Genomic DNA, 19,085 nt, shown 5'->3' with positions numbered 1-19,085 from the left:
TACATATTATACAATATTGGATTGTAATCTGTTTTGAGTCTTAATAATAACAAAGAAATAAATAAATCACTAGAACTTCAAGGAAATCAAATATTTACTATTCCAGATTGATGAACACCAATTTATGTGCCGTAATGACTGCAATGATGATCAGCTATGGTATGTCGATCTTATCACACTTGGACTTTGATTGTTCTAGAAGTTTATATTATATATTAATAATTAAGTATATGGTTTAGACTTTATGAGGTTATGAAAACAATTGTTATATTTTTTTGCATTGCATCGTAAAAAAATATTGATTATCATATTTTATGACTAAATCAGTAACCTTTCCTTAATTATAACTAAGGAAAGGTTAATTAAGAAATTAATTATGAAATGTTTTTACCGATTTAATAATTATAAAATAAGATAAGGAAAAATAGTTATTTTTTATTATAAAAAGCTTTATATAAGTTTCAGTCTATAACATTTCTTAGAAAATAATTAGTTCAAAGAGCAAAATCTTACAGTCCATCTGTAATTTTTTTTGTAATTTTGTGCAATAAAGTTTAAATAAATAAATCTTACTGACAAGAAATCTAAAATCTGGCTATTATTTATTAATAAGATAAAATATAGCCAGATTTTAATTATGAGGTGTTCAAATAAATGTTAATTAACATTTGTGGTCTTTGTTACACTTTTTTAATATTTAAACAAGTACATATTTGTTGAAAAATTAAAGTTTGTAAAACGTAGCTCGATCTCTACGACAGAATAAATAGTATTAAAATAATAAATCTGTCGCTCACATTTTGAATTTATAATTTCATCCTGCTGTCAGGGATCATGCGTACACGCTTATAAAAGTCACATTTTTTTCATTTTCAATCTTTATAATGTTTCGATGTGTTTATGAATCTTTGCTACTCAATTAGTTAGTCGTAATAGATATATTCTTGTGAAAAACTATCGATAGATCAGAAATAATTCCAAATGCTATCATTTGGAATTATTTCTGGCGATTGAAACTCATCTGACATTTGTTTATGGATGTAAAAAAGGAGCTGACAAAAAATTTACTCAAAAAAGTATTTACATCCTAGTCAAGAACTATAAAAATAAATAGTAAGTACCTACACTCGCGAATACAAATCACTTTTTAGCCAGACCGTTAGCCGAAGAGTTTCCTGCATACATTTTCATATCATTATGTAGCATTATCAATTACATTCAAAATAGACGGTGAGGTCAACACACAATGGTACTATCAATTTCTAGTTGCATGTCGATTTGTTCTGCTTTTATGTTCTGTTGTGTGTACAATCAAATATTTACTTCCATATTTAAATTATGCGTTTTTTTTATAAATATTGCATATATTAGTTACAATAATCATGACAATATTTTTGGGAACGAAAAATTTATTACATACGTACATACAGTGCGATGTACACAGAATCACGTCTTTATTTATAGGGTAGATTAGCAAGCGAAATAATTACAAGAAAATAGTAATTTCATTAAAATCAATCCTTCATTTGCAAAGCAATAAAAAACTTAATTACCTTATTGTTATTTTTATCATGGCTATAAGAAGTCTACAGCTGGACGTATATAGACACAACGTTTTAAAAAAATAGGTGTTTTTCGAACCAAAGTCTCGAAATCAACATGAAATAAGACGTTCATAGTTGCATTTATTTCAGATTTACGAAACTCATTTAGTCATAAATAATTCATTTTAAATAGATACTGAAAAATAACGATGCCAATTTCTTATCACGGGTAAATACCCAGGTGTAGGTACTTTCGTGTGTAGTTCTGAAAATGTCCTGTGATAACGAGACGTCAATTCATACCTTGATAAGCACAGATTTTTATCCTAACAATATGTTTTTACGATAGGAATTACCAAAATTTCTTTTTTACTTAAAAATATTTTCTTTTGAAAAAAATAAGCTTCAATCAATTTTATTATATTGTTAGAACTCCCACAAAACTATTACTTAGGTTTTACATTTAAATATGGAATTTCTCGGCTGATTCCTTATTTAAAAATATGACATAAATGCCATAGAATCCCAAAAACTATTTCCGTTTGAGCATTAAGAATTATAGGTACTTTTAAACAAAAATTAAATCACTACTTAATAATCCAGAAAAGTATTATAATGATTTTGTCGTTGACTTTGAAATGACTTATCCATAATATCAGATAAACAATTATACAAAGTTTAAAGATACGGGGTTTTTACACGACGTGTTTATTTCTAACAAAAATACTATTAGGTGATAAACTAAGTGAGTGAATAGATAGATATTGAATATCGATACAATCGATTTGTCAATCGGTGAATCATTATCGTCTCTGACACATGCGTGTTTTGTTCTACCTCTTGTTGATTTTCAAGTGGCTACCAGTCTTTATATCAACAAGATAATTATTTCAACCAATATCTGATATACTGATAAATTGCGTTATTAGAGTGACAAATATTGTGTTCGATAGCAAATATTACAAACCTAATAATTGCTAAATATACATGAAAAATAAAACCAATGAACCGAAAAACTAAATGATAAGCAAAATTTGTGTAATTTGTTTACATAATACCTATATTGTGTATATTTATGAATCGATAAACTATGCAATTTGCATCATATTTTACTTTATAAAAAATCAATGTAACCTAAAAATTAAGAAAACATTTTTCAGAAAAGTTACAAAATTTAATGGGTCATGATTGTTTTTTTTTGTATGTACCTATTTATACGTAGTAGGTACTCTTTCTGTCATCTGAATGTTATCCCAGTTTCTTCCTCAGCCGTTGTACATTTAAGTCAATTATACAAAACTTCTAATCATTTACATTATTACGACGTAAATTATAAAAAAAAAATACAAAAAAAAATACTAATTTCCATCAATTTTACAAACGTAAATTGCACACTGGTCTGATCACAGTATTCTTCGATATTCTTCGGGCCAGTAAAATAAAAACCAACCAGTTAGTCGGGGGCAGCTTAATTTGGAACGTATTTAGAAGCCGAAATTTTCTTCCTCACAAACCAACTTTCCCCCACATTGAATCCGCAAACAGTGGCACAAGCCGGGTGTCAACAGAAGTGATAGCGTAGTAGCGGCTTCCGTTTCCGGGTCGCACGTTCGATTTCCTTTGTTACAAATAATATGTTTGTATGCGTGCAAATACTGCTTGTTATAAGAGTTACGAAATATGGTAATGCCTAGAAATTTGCACGTAATATTAGGTATGCAACAACTGGTTAAGGATGGCCCAGGACAGAGTAGATTGGCACAGACGGAAGGAGACATAAACCCAGTAGGGGGTCACAGAGGCCTGCAACCTATGGTCATGCAATTTTAGTTTCAGTATTGATTATAAAAATACTATCAGATTTTGGCCACAAACAAAACTCGAAACGTGCTTCTATGGTCCTCCAGGGCGCAGAAAAGTTGTCAATCCATTTATTTTCTTCCTAATAATCTAGGTAAACAAAAAATCGTATAATCTTAAATTGTTAGGTTCTAGCATCTTCATAGCATTGTTATCGTAGCTTAGACCTTCGTATCCTTCATTATTTGATCAATATAGTTCAATACATAGACATAGATAAATACATAATTACTACCAATCTAAAGTTTCTGAGGATTTACATGTGTACTTATGTTTCTTTCTCTTTCACGCAAAATCTACTAGTCTGATTTTTATGAAATTTGGTACACGGGTAGAATATATCCTGGAATAACATATTTTTACCTAGAAATTCTCACAGGAGCGAAGTCCCAGGGCGCAGCTTTTACATGTGTTTACTAGTTACCAGTAATTGTATGTACGTGTTACTAGTTGTGTTAATTGTGATAATGTCTTTATTGTTTTTGTCAATAAATTGTGTCGTTTAGTGAAGACAATCGTGGGATCTTCATCTAAACGGTTAACAAGAAAATTATTTAATAATTAACTAACATATATAATGCAACTAATTAACTTTTGTAAAAACCTTGACCCTAAAACTAATGATATATTTCTAGTTATAACATTAATTTAGACATAACAATTTATATTAGAAATATCTTGTATGGCAATAATTGACGAAATAAAAAAAGGAAAAAATTATTAACAATTTTATTTTTTGATTTCGTTCTAATGCTAATAAGTTTAATTTTTTTTATCGTAAACTATCGAGATAATATTATATATTGCGGCAGACGGAGCGGAGATTTGCGAGACTCACGTCTCTGCATTATACGGCCAAATTTACCTGTGCGGCTTGGTGTTGGAATTGAGATGAAATAGTTGCAGGTTGCAGCCTACTCGTATTGCTTAGAAGAAAAATATCCAGTTCATAGCCTTTTCCTTAATTGACTTTTACATAAACAGGAGGAAAATCTAGTCTACTGTTCAATATTAGTCAAATAACAATTGTGGCGTGTGGTTTAGCCCGAATAAGACCACTCCATATCATCCCATGGATCTCGTAAGAGGCAACTAAGGGACACACAGCCTAGGCTAGCTGACAGACAACTATAATATTCCCAAGAACAGTTGAGTTTATGTAGGCAGTTTATAAAATCACAGCCCAAACTTAAAAAATATTTGGGTTATTTTTTACGCCGGGCTTCGCGGCGTCAGAGCTCCGAACGCGCCGATAATATGCGGAGATGATATATATTCGTGAAATAAACATAATTATGTAAACCATATAAAGTTCTTCCAAGTCTAAACGTGAATACGTCATTATGTAGTCTTGCGTATCTTTTCACACCTATAGCCGTCATAATCAGGTCACGATTTGTTTTGCATTTGAAAGTAACTTCTACTACATCGTCATGAAATCTTCTTTAGAGGCGTTTTGCATGCTAAATAGTAATGTCATGTGATATAATGTACTTCGGTTATTGATAACTACAAACTATAAATTGATTTACTGACTGCGAACAAACCTGGGGCCCGATTCTCAGACAATCGGAGTTCATTTCGTCAGTTTACTATATTTTTTGTTGACGATCATCGATAGAAATCGATGTCACAAAATTTCCAGAGAACGCATGGATCGATTGAAATTTCGTTTGTTAATTGCTTAAAACCGAACAAAAACATTTGAAAAAATATGTAATACTTAAGCTACCTACATTAAATAAACATGATTCGTAACATACATATTTTACTCTCTCAGCACAGTATTAAAGTTTTCTTCATCTTTTCGAGTGTGTTACTGCTACTGTGAGATTTTATTGAAGCCTAAAGGCATCCGACGTGACATTTTATTATTTGCGTATGCACTAGTGTGTGTGCGACTACCTACCGGCGTAAACGTGGCAAGTAAACAGACTGGTGAACTTAAACTGTCAACCGTAGGTGTTAAAGTGTGCAGGTTTCCTCACTATGTTTTCCTTCACCGGAAGCAAATGGTGATCTATGAAAACTACAATAGGTAGGTACATTGGTATACAAATTCATGTATCACGAACCCTTCGTGCCACCCTCAAAGCAACATTGCTATATAATCTGTAACATAGCTATTGCAATTTCAGACTAATCCAGCTTTGGAAGCCTTTGTGTCCGGATGTTGTCAGAAGATAACAACTTCTTAAGTCATGATGCTAGCTTTATGCAGACTCTTGGACTTTGATAGTCCGACTTGTGTAATATAAAATATATTTTAATAATTAAATTTTGTTGCTCTAATAAGTTTTGCCAATAGGGTGAGTTGCACCGTCAACTAGGACGTTGATATTAACGTGCGCGCCGCTGACGTAGAGATAAAATGACGTAGTTTGCGTTTTTTGCGCATGATAAAGTTAGCGTTAAAGTTAACTGTGCAACCCACCCAAATAATATAGAGTAGGTATAGAGATTAATATGTTGTAAATAAACAAATCTTATTGAAATGCCATCTGTCACAGAGACAGTTGTTTTTTTTTATTGGCAGACGCAAGTGTATTGCATACGACAGGCTGTTCAAAATAACTGCATTTCGATATTGCCATAAAATACATCAGAGTAATACTGCGGGGCGCAGCTAGTGTTAAATAATGCTCGTAAATTATATCTAAATAAGTAGTACCTATATTCACTCATTTAATTATTATAGTTTTGTGACGTTTGCGTAATAATGGCCATGTTTTTGAGGTTACGGTGATCGATCATACAGATAGACCGACTTTTGTTTATTATAATATTTTCTCGCGCCCCGTCCTGGCTTTGCACAGGTAAAATCATAATAAATTCGACACCCTACCCTTCTTTCTTCACACGATCTATTAAAAAAATCTGTTGCGTAGTTTTAAAGATGTAAGCATTCATATGGTAGACAGACAACGAGAAGCGACTTTGTTTTATACTTGTAGTACTTATAATAATAAAGGTTAATTGGACATAAATATCATTAAAAGTGCGCGCTTCATTTAATTTAGTTGGCGGCAAAATGTATATCATCAACATAACTATATTCGAACTAGATGCGGTTACGTCTGCAAAAAAGTAGCTTATGTACCTATACAAATTTCCACACCAACGCAGCTCATCTTTCTCAGCCATAAAGTGAGTCCAGGGTGTGCTTATCTATTCTATTTCTTCTCCACTTCGCATGACTTTCGGCATTTTTATTGTTAGGTATGCATATCCACCATTGGCACGAATATGTCCGTCAAGCCAACACTCCAATCAAAATTCATTGCAAATTTGATATGCACGTGCTGCATACGCGTTCAGTATGCCCGGACCTTTTCGGTCAAGACTAGGCGGCATAGTCAGATATTGTTTGTTGTTTTATACATTGTTATAATAAAATATTTACGTATGTCTCTATGTAATTTTATCATATCCAATAAATACTTCGCTAATGTAGTAACATTATATTTATGATAAAAGAGGCATATCTAGACGACTTGGCAACACCCACAAACATTCTGAGAAAACGCACTTGACATTGGCATTAATAGTTCCTAAGTAAAATAGTTGCCAAATGTTAATTACCAGATTACGGTAATAGTTTAATAATTATTTTCTTTCGAAATAAGATTCGCAGCTGAAAAAATATGAGACAATCAATTATTTTCCTTTTTTTAAATATCGACGAGTCACTGGGACCATTTCACCCGGTAAATAAGGTAATACTTTTATTTATGAAATGAGTGCACGAATATATTGAGGCCATATATTCATGCACTCATTTATAAACTACGTATACATAATAAACTCCATGGTAAACAGGCCTGATAATGTGTAAGTAAGGTGATCTTCCAGTTCTTTACAACATTTTACTTTGAGAGTTCTATTTTCACTAAGTTTGTTTGATTGGAAAAAACTTGACGAGTCCAATTACGCAAGGGCCAACTACTTGAATCAATGAATTTTAAATATAAACATTTTCAAGTACATGCTTATCCAATCTTTACGTGGTCCGTTGTCGTCGCACTTCGAACCTTTGGGTTCTTTTGTACTCATCCCGATTACTAACTCACCAGCGTCCAAATTTCTGGAGAAAGGCTGCATACAATATATCAGAATATCACCTGGTTCTTAACGCATGATAGACCTTCGAACTCGGGATATCCAACGAGTCGCAGTAACACATGATATTTATTTCATGACTCCTCCGCTTCCATATAAACGAGTACTATATTTGTTCCTTCGTTTTAGATTAAATACCCAGATGAAATGCAAATAAAAATATAGGTAAAAAATTATCTTGATTGATGTTCGAGGCCACTGTTCCTTCGCTCCCTAGATGGCGCCATTGGCCAACTTAATACGACAGAATTTTTTTTAAAAAGATGCGAACAACTCTAACAAAGGACAATGATTCATGGCACACTAGACAGTATTGTAAAAATAAATCTCTTTTCGTTGCAAGGAACCCTCAAAAAGACACTATAATAAAAGTGGGCCGTTTCAGCAAATATTTACGAGTTTGTTTTGTGAATGATTTATTACATTTTTAGAGCTGGCAACACCTTTTTCGGGACTAAAAGTTTGAATTTGGAAGGATTTCGTTGTAATTTTTGATTTACGAAGTTAGAGAATAAGCTATCTCAGTTGTGATGAAACAATCAATTTATCTATCTCGTTCTCGCGCGTTCCTGTTTGTATTTTTGGCCTTAACGCCCCATAGCCTGGCATCATTGTAGTAATACTGAGTACCTATAGCAGTTTTTGTTAAGATTTTTTTAATGAATAAAATTAATTGGAAAAATAATAATGGTTGCGTTGTATGCAGCTATGTAAGGCCTTAACAAAAATATATTCCTATGCTTACATTCCCGCATAAACTATCATCTACTACTAAACAAATGGAAAAAATCTCTACGCCATAAATAAAACTCAAGAAGTAATAAATTTCAATGACAATAATAGAGGATAGCTTGAGTTGCCGAATCTACTCTTTCGTGGAGTAAAACAAAGATTTATTGTCTATAAATGGCAACATTAAGCGCCACTTCTTACATTCGTAAATTTATTTTCTATAGATATCAGCGTTTCTTCAATATAAAGCAGTGAAAACTTTTCCAATATGGCCGCTGTAAATTAAATTATATCATCGCTTGCAGGAGACTTTTTGATTGATGTAATGTTTTTTTACATATTTTGACTGACTGTTGTATGATAGAAAATAAAAACGGATGAAAATAATATTGTTGTTTATTGATAATTATACAATTATATCTAGAAATTTTATTATTGCAAGCGTTTATTTAACGTGCAATGTGTGTATCGTGTTACATGTATTCGGGTGAAATCTTTCAATTAAATTTTGAAGCAGATGCATTATTATATGTTTACTAACAAAAATTTTGTATGAGTCTTGATGCTCGAAATAAATAAAAAATAAAAATATTATGATTATTATATACGCATTAAATTCTGATGACAATGTATTATTAGTGACGGTACACCCAGAATCGGCTTCCAACGAGGGAAATCTGCAATGGTTTATTGCACGGACATTTTTCCTTTTCACGCGTTTATTGCAACAATATCTCTCTGACAACAAAACAACAGAAAAATCAATATCGATTGAATTGAAATTTTTCTGTTTTTATGTTATTTAAAACTCTCATTGGAGGCAAAATAAAATAAATGAATGACACACGGTTGCTTGCTTCATAAATAGCTTTGCATGCCGATATACCATTTTCTGGTCTCGCGTGCTTGCACTCCACGCCTTTCTATGTAATAGTTCATTTTACAAGGCAAGCTTCTACGATCTAAACCTCTATCCTACTACATAATTGACCAATCGACTTGGGGAAAAAATACATTTTTTGTATGTAGGTATGTATGTATGTTTGCCACGCGATAGCTTTCGAACCGTTGGTCTAAAAATCATAATCAGATGAAATTTAAAATGTATGTAGGATCTGACAATGGAATTTTTCAGTTCGTGGGGCATCAAAATCGGTTAAGTCGTTTTGAAATATTCACAATTTTCTAAATACCGTGCGATTTTTAAAATTTTGTCAGCAAAATTTAAACTGCCCGGCAAATCAGCTAAATGTATACTTAAAGGTACTTACCCATTCAGTAAGTCCAAAAGACATTAAGTTAATTAAGTTTAATCCGCTTTGTCGATTTTGGCGAAATTCTTAATGAAGGATTAATCTTTGATTAAAGTCAAACCTGAATTAAGCAAAGATTATTTTTGAAATATATTTTTAAAGCTTGAAAGATATATATTTAATACGATGCATACGTCTGGAAACTTAAGAAAACATATAAAACGCCAATAGTGTCTTCTACCGCGTTATTTAAATAAATAAAATATGTAAAAAACCATAAATATAAATAAAGAAGCTCTTTAAGAAAGTACTATCTACTCGTATTATATAAATTTGACGCGAAAAACTGTGTTGACTGTAGGCAGGCGGCAGGTCGGGAAAATATTGGTAAATATATTATTAGCTCTCTCTCCCTCTCTCCCTCTCTCGTAGTTTTCAGCTGTAGTATTGTTCTTGTCCGTATTGTCTCCGGTTACGTTCGGGGCTGCGACGCAGTGACGTCAAGGATCAGCATAAACAATAACCTGGAAATGTCGAAGATTTAGCTGTGATTTTAAAACCGGCCGCCAATCCTCTTTGGGAATGCTATTGTTGCCTATCAGCTGACTAAGCTACTTATCTAGTCGCCTCGTACAACATCCAAAGGGCGGATAGGAAGTGGTCCTATTCTAGGGCGGAACCACATGAAAGGCCGCCGTTTCAATATAAAACAGATAACATTCACCTAATCTTATTCATAAGCAGTGCTTAACGAATTGCCCAACTTTTTCGCTGACAAAAGAACAACTTTTCTATTGTGCCAGTAACAATGGGGAATTATTATGAGCGCAAGTAACTCGGTTTCGGTTTTCAAACTTGCCAATTCTTAGGGTAAATTTGATTTTTTGGGTTCATTGATACGTTCTTAAGGATTGTAAGCTTGGGGCGATGGTTCCTTACTTATTAGGTACCTATATCCTATATCCATCAATACGAATATTAGTATGGAAGAATGAATTGATGCAGTTTATAATAATATCACAAAAAGAGAATATTTCTATTTTTGTTTTTATGTTTGTTTCGGATCGATTTTGATGAAATTTGGCACAGAGATGTGTCTCTTTCGTAACCTTCAGGAGTAACATAGGTTATTTTACTTTCCCGAGCCAGGACTGGCCGCTAGTATCTAATACCTTATAATAAAGATAAAATTTCCTAAACAATAATTCTTTTACACTGATATATTTCTTAATAATTATTCACCTGTCATTGGAAATTATTTTTTTTTATAAATTAATACGAAGCGACCTGAAGTATAAAAGACAGAACATCAATACTATGTCGATCGAAATATTTTATTTTATTTATTATAATTATGTATATAAAAGCGTTAAATATGTATTTTTAACGCTTTTATATACTATTATAATATTTTTTTGTTACGCAAATTTCTGTAAACTAGCATTCATATTTATTTATTTGTATACATCTATTAATAAAAAACACAAAAAAATCGCTATAATGTACCTTTACTCTTGGAACGTCACATACATAGCCTTTTAAAGTTACCGTATTGGTATTAAAGGACCATGTTTCGAAATAATTTATATACGTAAATGTAAAACAGCTCCTCTGCTTTTAACCCTACGGGACACTTTCGTCATAAATTTTTATTATCTCCAATTATAAAGGGATGAGACCTACGTCCATAAAGAGAAAATATAGAATAAATATGTGCAGAAGTGACAACTTTCAAAATTAAAAACGTGTTTTAATTTATTAATTAACGTTTTTGTAATACAAATTCTTTTCTTTATGTTTTGCAGTATTTGTGTATATTTATTTAATTTGCAGTGATGACAAAAATTTTGTAATAACAACACAACGACAAATCAACGACGTTAACAAATACTTAGTCGAATTTTTCGATTCGAAATGAATTGTGATTCAGTTGTGATTCTTTATATACATTTTTCTTTTTTTTTTCAGTAGCTATAACATGTCCCACTGCTGGGCAAAAGCCTCCCCTCTCTCTTTCCACGTGACCCTTTCTTTTTTTATTATTAAAAATTAATTTTGTGTTTGGAATAGGTCACAGACATACCAGTCCAACCTTATTGCAACGTAAATATTAAATCAGTGTTTATGTAGTAACATTATGAGTTAAAACTTCATAACACCTAACTTAACATAAATATTGACATTATAAAATGTCAAAAAAGCATATCCTATTTTAACCATCAATAACGTTCAAAGTGAAACGTCCAAAAATAAATCATATTAAGGAATCTCTCAAAAATGAATCATTTTGTCTACGAATCTTCCAAAAATGAGAGGAATACTTTCAATAAATCTTTGTAAAATTCGTCTTATTGACGGTCATTTAAACGAGAAACGACTGTTGGAGAAGGCTTGCTGTATCGCTATAAATGATAACCCGACCAAGTAAAGTAGACACTCGCTGTTTGTCATGTTTGTGGTGTAAAATACTCATCCGGGATCAATAAGACATTACATACGCGAAGCTGGTACACTTCGCGCTGGGTTTTTTTACAGCTTTCTCCTTACAGGTTTTGTGACGGTTGACGGCTGTGATATTTATGTGATATTCCAGAATATTTTTCTTCTTCTCCACATAACCACTTGTAGTTTAATAAATTGCATCCATATTAATATTATAATTGCAAAATTATGTCTGTTCCGCTTATATGACTTTAATGGGGGTAGAATGTCAGAGAACTTCACGCGGACAAAGCCGCGAACAAAATATAGTTTTGGAATGAATCAATTATCTATAAAATATGATTTCAACATTCAACCCGGGTTTAATGGCTCATATAGAAGTTGTTCAACAAAAACCGTTAAAAGTTTTTGATATACAGTTTAGGAAAATTGCTTATAACTTACCGTGAAAATAATAAACAAGTTATATGAGCGTCATTAGTTTCCAAAAGTGACTTCATTCATGTAATTTTCCGAATAATATATGAATTGGGTGATTTAGTATGCACATAGTTTAAAACTCGAGTTTAATCAAAAACTTTACAAGCGTTAATTTAGCCTCACCAGTCAATAATGCCTTTATTTGTTATGACCATTTTTTAGCTACATAATACATATTATATCATTATTCCCTAGTTTTCAGTGACCTACTGGTCAGGTTGCTTTGGGACAGAGGTCGTCCTCCATCGATCTCCTTTCGTCTCAGTCTAATTGTGAGTATTCTCCAGAATTTTGACAGATCATCAAGTTATTTGCCAGTATCTAGATGGAATCCTGATTCGTTGGTATTTTATCTACTTCCACTTGTCTTACAGAGTTGAAACTTTTCACGACGTCGGGTCATTTTGCATTATTATGAAAAGCATCTGTGTGACGTCACAGATACTGCTATACAGCTGGCGTTTCATTGGTACTCACAAATATGATTCGCCGAGTCGACACCCAGAACCTTAGAGGGAACTCCTCGTATATTAATAAAAGAAAAAATGTTTACAATTTTAGCCATCACATTTTTTTATTTGTTTAATAATATGACCTCCACAGTTGAGTGGATAAGTCTTGACCTCAGAAACTACGGCCATCATGGGAAGTTCCATATGCATCGACAAATAATCAAATCTAATCGATAAGAGTGTAACCTTGACTCGATACAACACTTGTCTTGTCAATAAATAGACTGACTTTAATTTATTTATCTAATATTTAATTCCAGTCAATTAATATATCAAAATTCTTTTGTTGGAAAATTTTGTTCTCTACTATCTGATATCCTTTTGTACAAAGTATATGTTTTCTTATTTGTTTAGGGCATTAGCACAAATAGTTATTATGTAATATTGCGAAATTAATTATTTTTATATCAAGAACAACATTTTAGTGTCACCGGATCTCAATAACTTTTGACATTCATTTTTTTTATTTCTTTTTTGTTTTAATTTGAGTGCCTTTGTGTCTCGTATTAGTGCCTCAATTTAGCCTTTTGAGATGATTTGTTGAAGGTTGAAGATTATATTTTATTCTGTATTTGTGTATTGCGCAACATATCAGTTAAATGGTGCAAGATTATTTAAATTGCGTTCGACAACTCACACATACAATTCAGTCAAGCAATATTTCAAACCCGGTTAATTTCTATTAAATCGCCAATACATCCAGATATATGTATAAGTAATTTCAATATATAACAACTCTCTTCTTAGATCTGGGCTTAAAACTTCTTCAGCTTTGAGTATTAAACCATTCCGAGAGGTTACAAGTGTAAATTCCTGTGCAAAAAAGTATATTCATGTAGTGCGTAGTTAACAACATTATTATACACGCGCCTATACTAGTTTAAAACATACGCAAAAAACACAAGCTCATTATGCGTTTGTCTACCGGTACGACCGCCGACCGCCGTATTTCTGGTTTCACTCATAGTTATGACTTTCCGAAGCCTAGATCCGTGAAAAACAATAAAACTTGACGAACATGAAAATTCCAACGTCAACTATTTTTGGAAGTGATTCCTTCTCCCTTCGTGTGCTGCACGCACATATAAATATTCTTTTTATCCACTCTATTTGTCCACTCAAACTGTGTACAGTCTTTATGGATTTTGAAGATCAATAAAGTAAGTAGCCACATATGTTGTTTTAATGCTTAAAGTCTTTTCGACATCATTCGCGTGTATTTAGTTAATCCAGCTTTAGCAAAAAGTTGTAATCCCCTTCGCTCCCTCAGGGGGAGTATTCGCATTAATATTAGATCAGGCTCTTCGAGAAGCATTCCTTCAATTAGGCAATTCATCTACTAAATGGAGTAGTCTGCAGCAATATGTTAGGAAGAATCGATAAACGATAATATTCAAAAAACTAGGCAATAGCAAATGCCAAACCTACGTAAGGTTTCATCAGGTGGCCAGGGTGCCTGGCAGCGGTGATCACTTATGATCAAGTGACCTGATCGTTCCTTTACCGTCTTAGCATATAAATAATAACTTAATATTTATATTTATATGCTAAGTATATCCATAAACCTTAAAATAGATTTCGAAGAAAATAATCATAATCGCATAAGATAAAGGATTTACGAATCCCATTTCCCACCCTTAATATTTTACCCACGTTATTAGAAAGTTTCAGAGAAATCTTTGTAAGAAAGGCTTTCCTACATAAAATGAAAGAAAACTATGATAGCCTCTAGATATTATTTTTAATAAAAAATACGGTTAAATCTAAGTTTCGGCGATAAAATAGGGACACAAACTCAAACATTATTTCAATCGCGTATTCTAAATTAACAACAAAAAATGTATACGATTTTTATAAATAGATATCATAACATGATCATTTATATTTCGAACGTAATTAGAGTTTCGTTTTGTTTTTAATTTCTGTAACATTTATCGATAATGACAGTTTGAGTTTAAAAATAATAAATAGCAATCAGCCAGTCTCATTGGCTTAAATATTGAATCAAGGAATAATAAAGTGGAAATAAAAAGCAAATAATGAAGTCCGTTAATAGAAAAACTTTAGTGGATGTACGGATAAAATCAACTTCAAACAACTATAGAATTTTCTTAAAGTGAACTATTGAATCCATACAAAAAGATAAAATCGTTTTGCCTTCCAATGTTGACACGTACGATTCAAAAAAAGCCCATGGAACCACATTCGCACCTCATTAAATCGATTTCGGGAGCGGAAAAACCGCCCTTGTTGTGGCACTTAGGGCCCGGCACTAAAATTTTATGTGCAATAGAAGAAAAGGGTCCACCAGTGAAATGTTCGTTCGTTGGTCGAACGACTCAGCTGTATACCTATTAAGGGTTTTTGTATTTCGTATGTGATGTGAATTTATTGTGTAAATGTAAAATATGTGCAATATTTTTTAATATTTATACAAAATGCCCTGCAGATTCGTGGTTACATGATTACACCATTTTGAATGGAATTAAGCTTTTTTTTTAATATTTTTATGTCACTATTTTATATCAGGTCAGATATTTCTTTTCTTTTCCTTTCTTTTTTTTTAATTTTAGAAAAACCTAATACGTGAAATATCATTTATTTTTAGGAATAAAATTCTTTTATGAGTAATACCATCAAACATACGTTTGTATTACGTCCTAAGAAAATATAAATCTTTCTGCAGAAGTTTCGACGCAGCGGGGTATTCGATCATTTATTAACGAATTCAATCATAAGATTCATCGGGCGATTTGTCGGAAATTCATGTTTTCAATCTTCGAACGAAAGTTACCTAACTGAGTTCTGGAGGAAACGACCGGCAATTTTGCCATTTGTAATTTCATTTCATTTTATTTTTAAATTTCCTGCCAGTACTATTAACCTTTTTTTCTTCTGTCACAATTTTTCTTAGTTTAAATTACTGTTTATGCATTTTGTAGAATCAATATCGAATTAAAATAGCTAGCGATTCTATCGATGCTCCGGCTGTACGAAGCATATGTACTGAAAGTGAAGCGAAAAATAGTCCACCGAATTCTAAGTACTTATCACTATTATTACATATTATAAATCTTTGGCAGCTTTATCTATACTATTAATCGTACCAGTGAAATATTTTTTGAGTTTAGCTCAATCTAACCATATGTAATAAATTTGTCATGACTTGTTTGCTTTGCCATGACATCACATAGTCTAGACCAAATAAAATCTGCACTTAAATAGCGTTTCTATTTTACGATTGACCACCAGCATAGAGGCGTGTCGTTTGAGAACGTGAAACTTAAATCTATCAGCATATCCTATTATACGCACTACCGCCATCATTTATCAATTTTTCCCAGATGTATTAATACTAACGTTAAATTTTATCAGATTTTATAGATATTTGGTTTAATGTTTCTAATTTTTTCACGCATAAGGTTACACCATCTATAAGATTTCAGTGAAATTTGGTACATTTAGGGTACTATATACGTTATACAGTCTATATAAGACACATACACATTATTCATGCATACTTTGTATTTTCGCGTAACATCATATCGCGTCAGTTTATGTCAAAGAGGACAGCAGCAACCCTGTAGGAGTCACTGTTGCGTTGCCGACTTTATTTTTAAAAACGAAATCGGACGTTTTATCTTTTAGCCCTTTTTAGCTATTATGTTATGTTTTTCTGCGTACGTTAAAGTTGACGATGTAACCCACCTTAAGTTAATTAGGTGAGTTGCACCGTCAAATTTGAACTTGGCTTTAACCAGCGTGTCGCTGACGTTAAAACAAAATGACGTAGGTACTTCGTGTTTTTCTGCGCACGTTAAAGTTGACGGTGTAACCCACCCTAAGTTACTTAGATTATGGTATATATCCAATTTGACTACGTAGCATTTACTTGTAAGGAAATCATCCGCATGTACTGAACATAAGTTATGGCAGCTTATTGCTCATGTTCTTTGACTATATACATTTTTTATTTATTTATTCAAACTTTATTTACCAATATGTACAAAGGGTGCACTTATGCTAGACTATAACCATAGATTTATAATTACTTTTCTGACACAAATATTGTTACTATTTTAGACTGTTCTCGTGAATTGTTGTAACAAAGGCATCAAATTCATATCCACATATTATTTAAAAGTAATTTTGCTAAGCATTGAAGAATTTATGATTCATTATTTTAATTATTAATTAATATGTTTTTAATTTACAGGTACCATTAGCTCTAAGCGAGAGGAATATTGTAAGTATTTACTTACAATAGTAATAACATAACATAACATTACCAATGTTCAGAAAAACAAAAGTGAATTTGTTTTTTTATTCATGTACACAACAAATTGCAGTCAAAGAGTAACTCTCAATTATCGAAAAAAAAATAGAAAAATCTGACATTTTTTACGAATCTATGAAATTATATAATCTGTGGCACTTTCTATGGTAACGCTTCGAGTGGTTTGCACCAGTCAACTATAATAACCTGCGCAGAAAAACGCAAAGCACGCCATTTTGTCTATACGTCAGCGGCGCACATGTTAAGTCAACGGCAAAGTTGCCTGGTGCAGGTCACCCCAGGATTTATGTAAGTAATAATCAGATTAGCTAAAATAAAATATTTTTCTATAAAATTACAAAACTTTTCTTCCGTAAATGTAAACGGCTAGTATCATCAATTTGTTAAAGATAAATCACTTGTAGGGAAAGGCCATAAGTTCGGTGTTCAAATGCTCAGTGAAGAGTACTTAATAAAGTTTTAAAATTACGCCAATAAAGTTCATCGATGTCTGATTAATAACATTTTATATCTTGTTATTGCTTTTTACAATAAATATTTTAATAAAAGGGTAGCTCACAGAGCGTTTCGACCGCAGCGGCCACGCTTTTATTACGATCCGTAAATTTTCTTGAGGATGGAATAATTTCCAAAATCAATCATTCATAAAATTGGCATTAACACAGTACAGATTAGTATTGTAAGATAGTAAAACTAATTCTTGTCTTTGTTGAAATTTGAAAAAATGTAATGACAGCGCGGTCGCAGCAGTTGAAACCACCCAAAAGGTAATCATCAAAAAGTATGTAAGTCAATTTTCAATCATTTATTCAGAAACAAGACCATCTCAGGTATAATTTCACGTCAAATATCAAGTTATACTAGTGACCCGAGCCGATATTTAAGCCTTCCTCTTGAATCACTCTATCTATTAAAAAACCCCGTATCAAAATTGGTGTCGTACTTTAAAAGACCAAAGTTGACATAGGGACAGACAGTTCCTCCGTTTTATACTATGTAATTATAAAATGGAAGCTTTCTAGGAAATTTCCTAAAAAGCTATAAAGTAAACGAGGTTTATAAAATTTATTAGCCCTCTGAAGCTTGATTTTTCTTATCTCATTATTAGTAAAAAACGAACGACAAATTCGCATATTAAACGCATGCATATCAACTGATTATGAGCAAAACGGCAAATTCTGATGGACAAATTCTGCCGTCGTCGGCTGAATCTGAATAAATCATAGTTACAACGCATGATTTGATTCTAACCGAGCCAAATTAGGTCACTGCCCAACATGAGTATTATCAGACTGATGAATACATACATTGTGTAACCTGCGGCGGCGTTGTTGCTAAAGGTATATAACGTCGTGCAAAAATTATTTACGATCTATAGCCTATACCTGTTATCTATATCTATACATATAATAAAACTGTTAGCGCAAAACGTAAAACTACTTGTTGGAATTTGATGTGATTTTCATATTTATATAGAAGCGGTTTCAAATTTATATGGTCTAACTTAAAATCTGGTATAGGTTTCATCGCGATACGTTGCTTAGAACTTGAGATATTAACAATAATAAGTTATGAGCGACGCACAAAATAAACGCGGACGAATTCGCAGGCAAAAGTTAGTTCATAATAAAGTTAACATACTTTGTTCTACTGTGAATGACAAATATTATATAGTGCAATAGTGATAAACATAATGAACGTTTATATTAATAACGGAGTTCGTAATTTTACCGAAAATATAGAGTTAAAAATTGTGTTCCACAAATGTTGAATGGGGCTAATTGGCCAATCACAACGTTCAGATTTATCTAGCAGTTAGTTTTATCTCTCAGATTACAATATGATA

At 32.2% G+C, this 19,085-nt stretch overlaps 1 protein-coding gene across 3 annotated transcripts in view; it reads left to right on the top strand.

The window, feature by feature from the left end:
* Positions 1 to 19,085, top strand: part of LOC128680358 (5-hydroxytryptamine receptor 1-like) — a 90,723-nt gene that overhangs the window by 5,342 nt on the left and 66,296 nt on the right. Inside the window, exons 2-3 of one of the 3 annotated variants that reach the window (XM_053763444.1) lie at positions 107 to 159; positions 17,159 to 17,188. The exons of 1 other annotated variant lie outside the window; for it this stretch is intronic. The gene's annotated coding sequence lies outside the window, so the exon portion shown is untranslated. The remainder of the gene's footprint in view (positions 1 to 106; positions 160 to 17,158; positions 17,189 to 19,085) is intronic. One more of the 3 variants, XM_053763443.1, reaches the window with a different exon arrangement.

This window comes from Plodia interpunctella, chromosome 24 (assembly GCF_027563975.2).
Source record: "Plodia interpunctella isolate USDA-ARS_2022_Savannah chromosome 24, ilPloInte3.2, whole genome shotgun sequence".
Lineage (NCBI taxonomy): Eukaryota > Metazoa > Arthropoda > Insecta > Lepidoptera > Pyralidae > Plodia > Plodia interpunctella.
The sequence above is the reverse complement of the archived record's forward strand: the minus strand, read 5'-3'. Positions and strand labels throughout refer to the sequence as shown.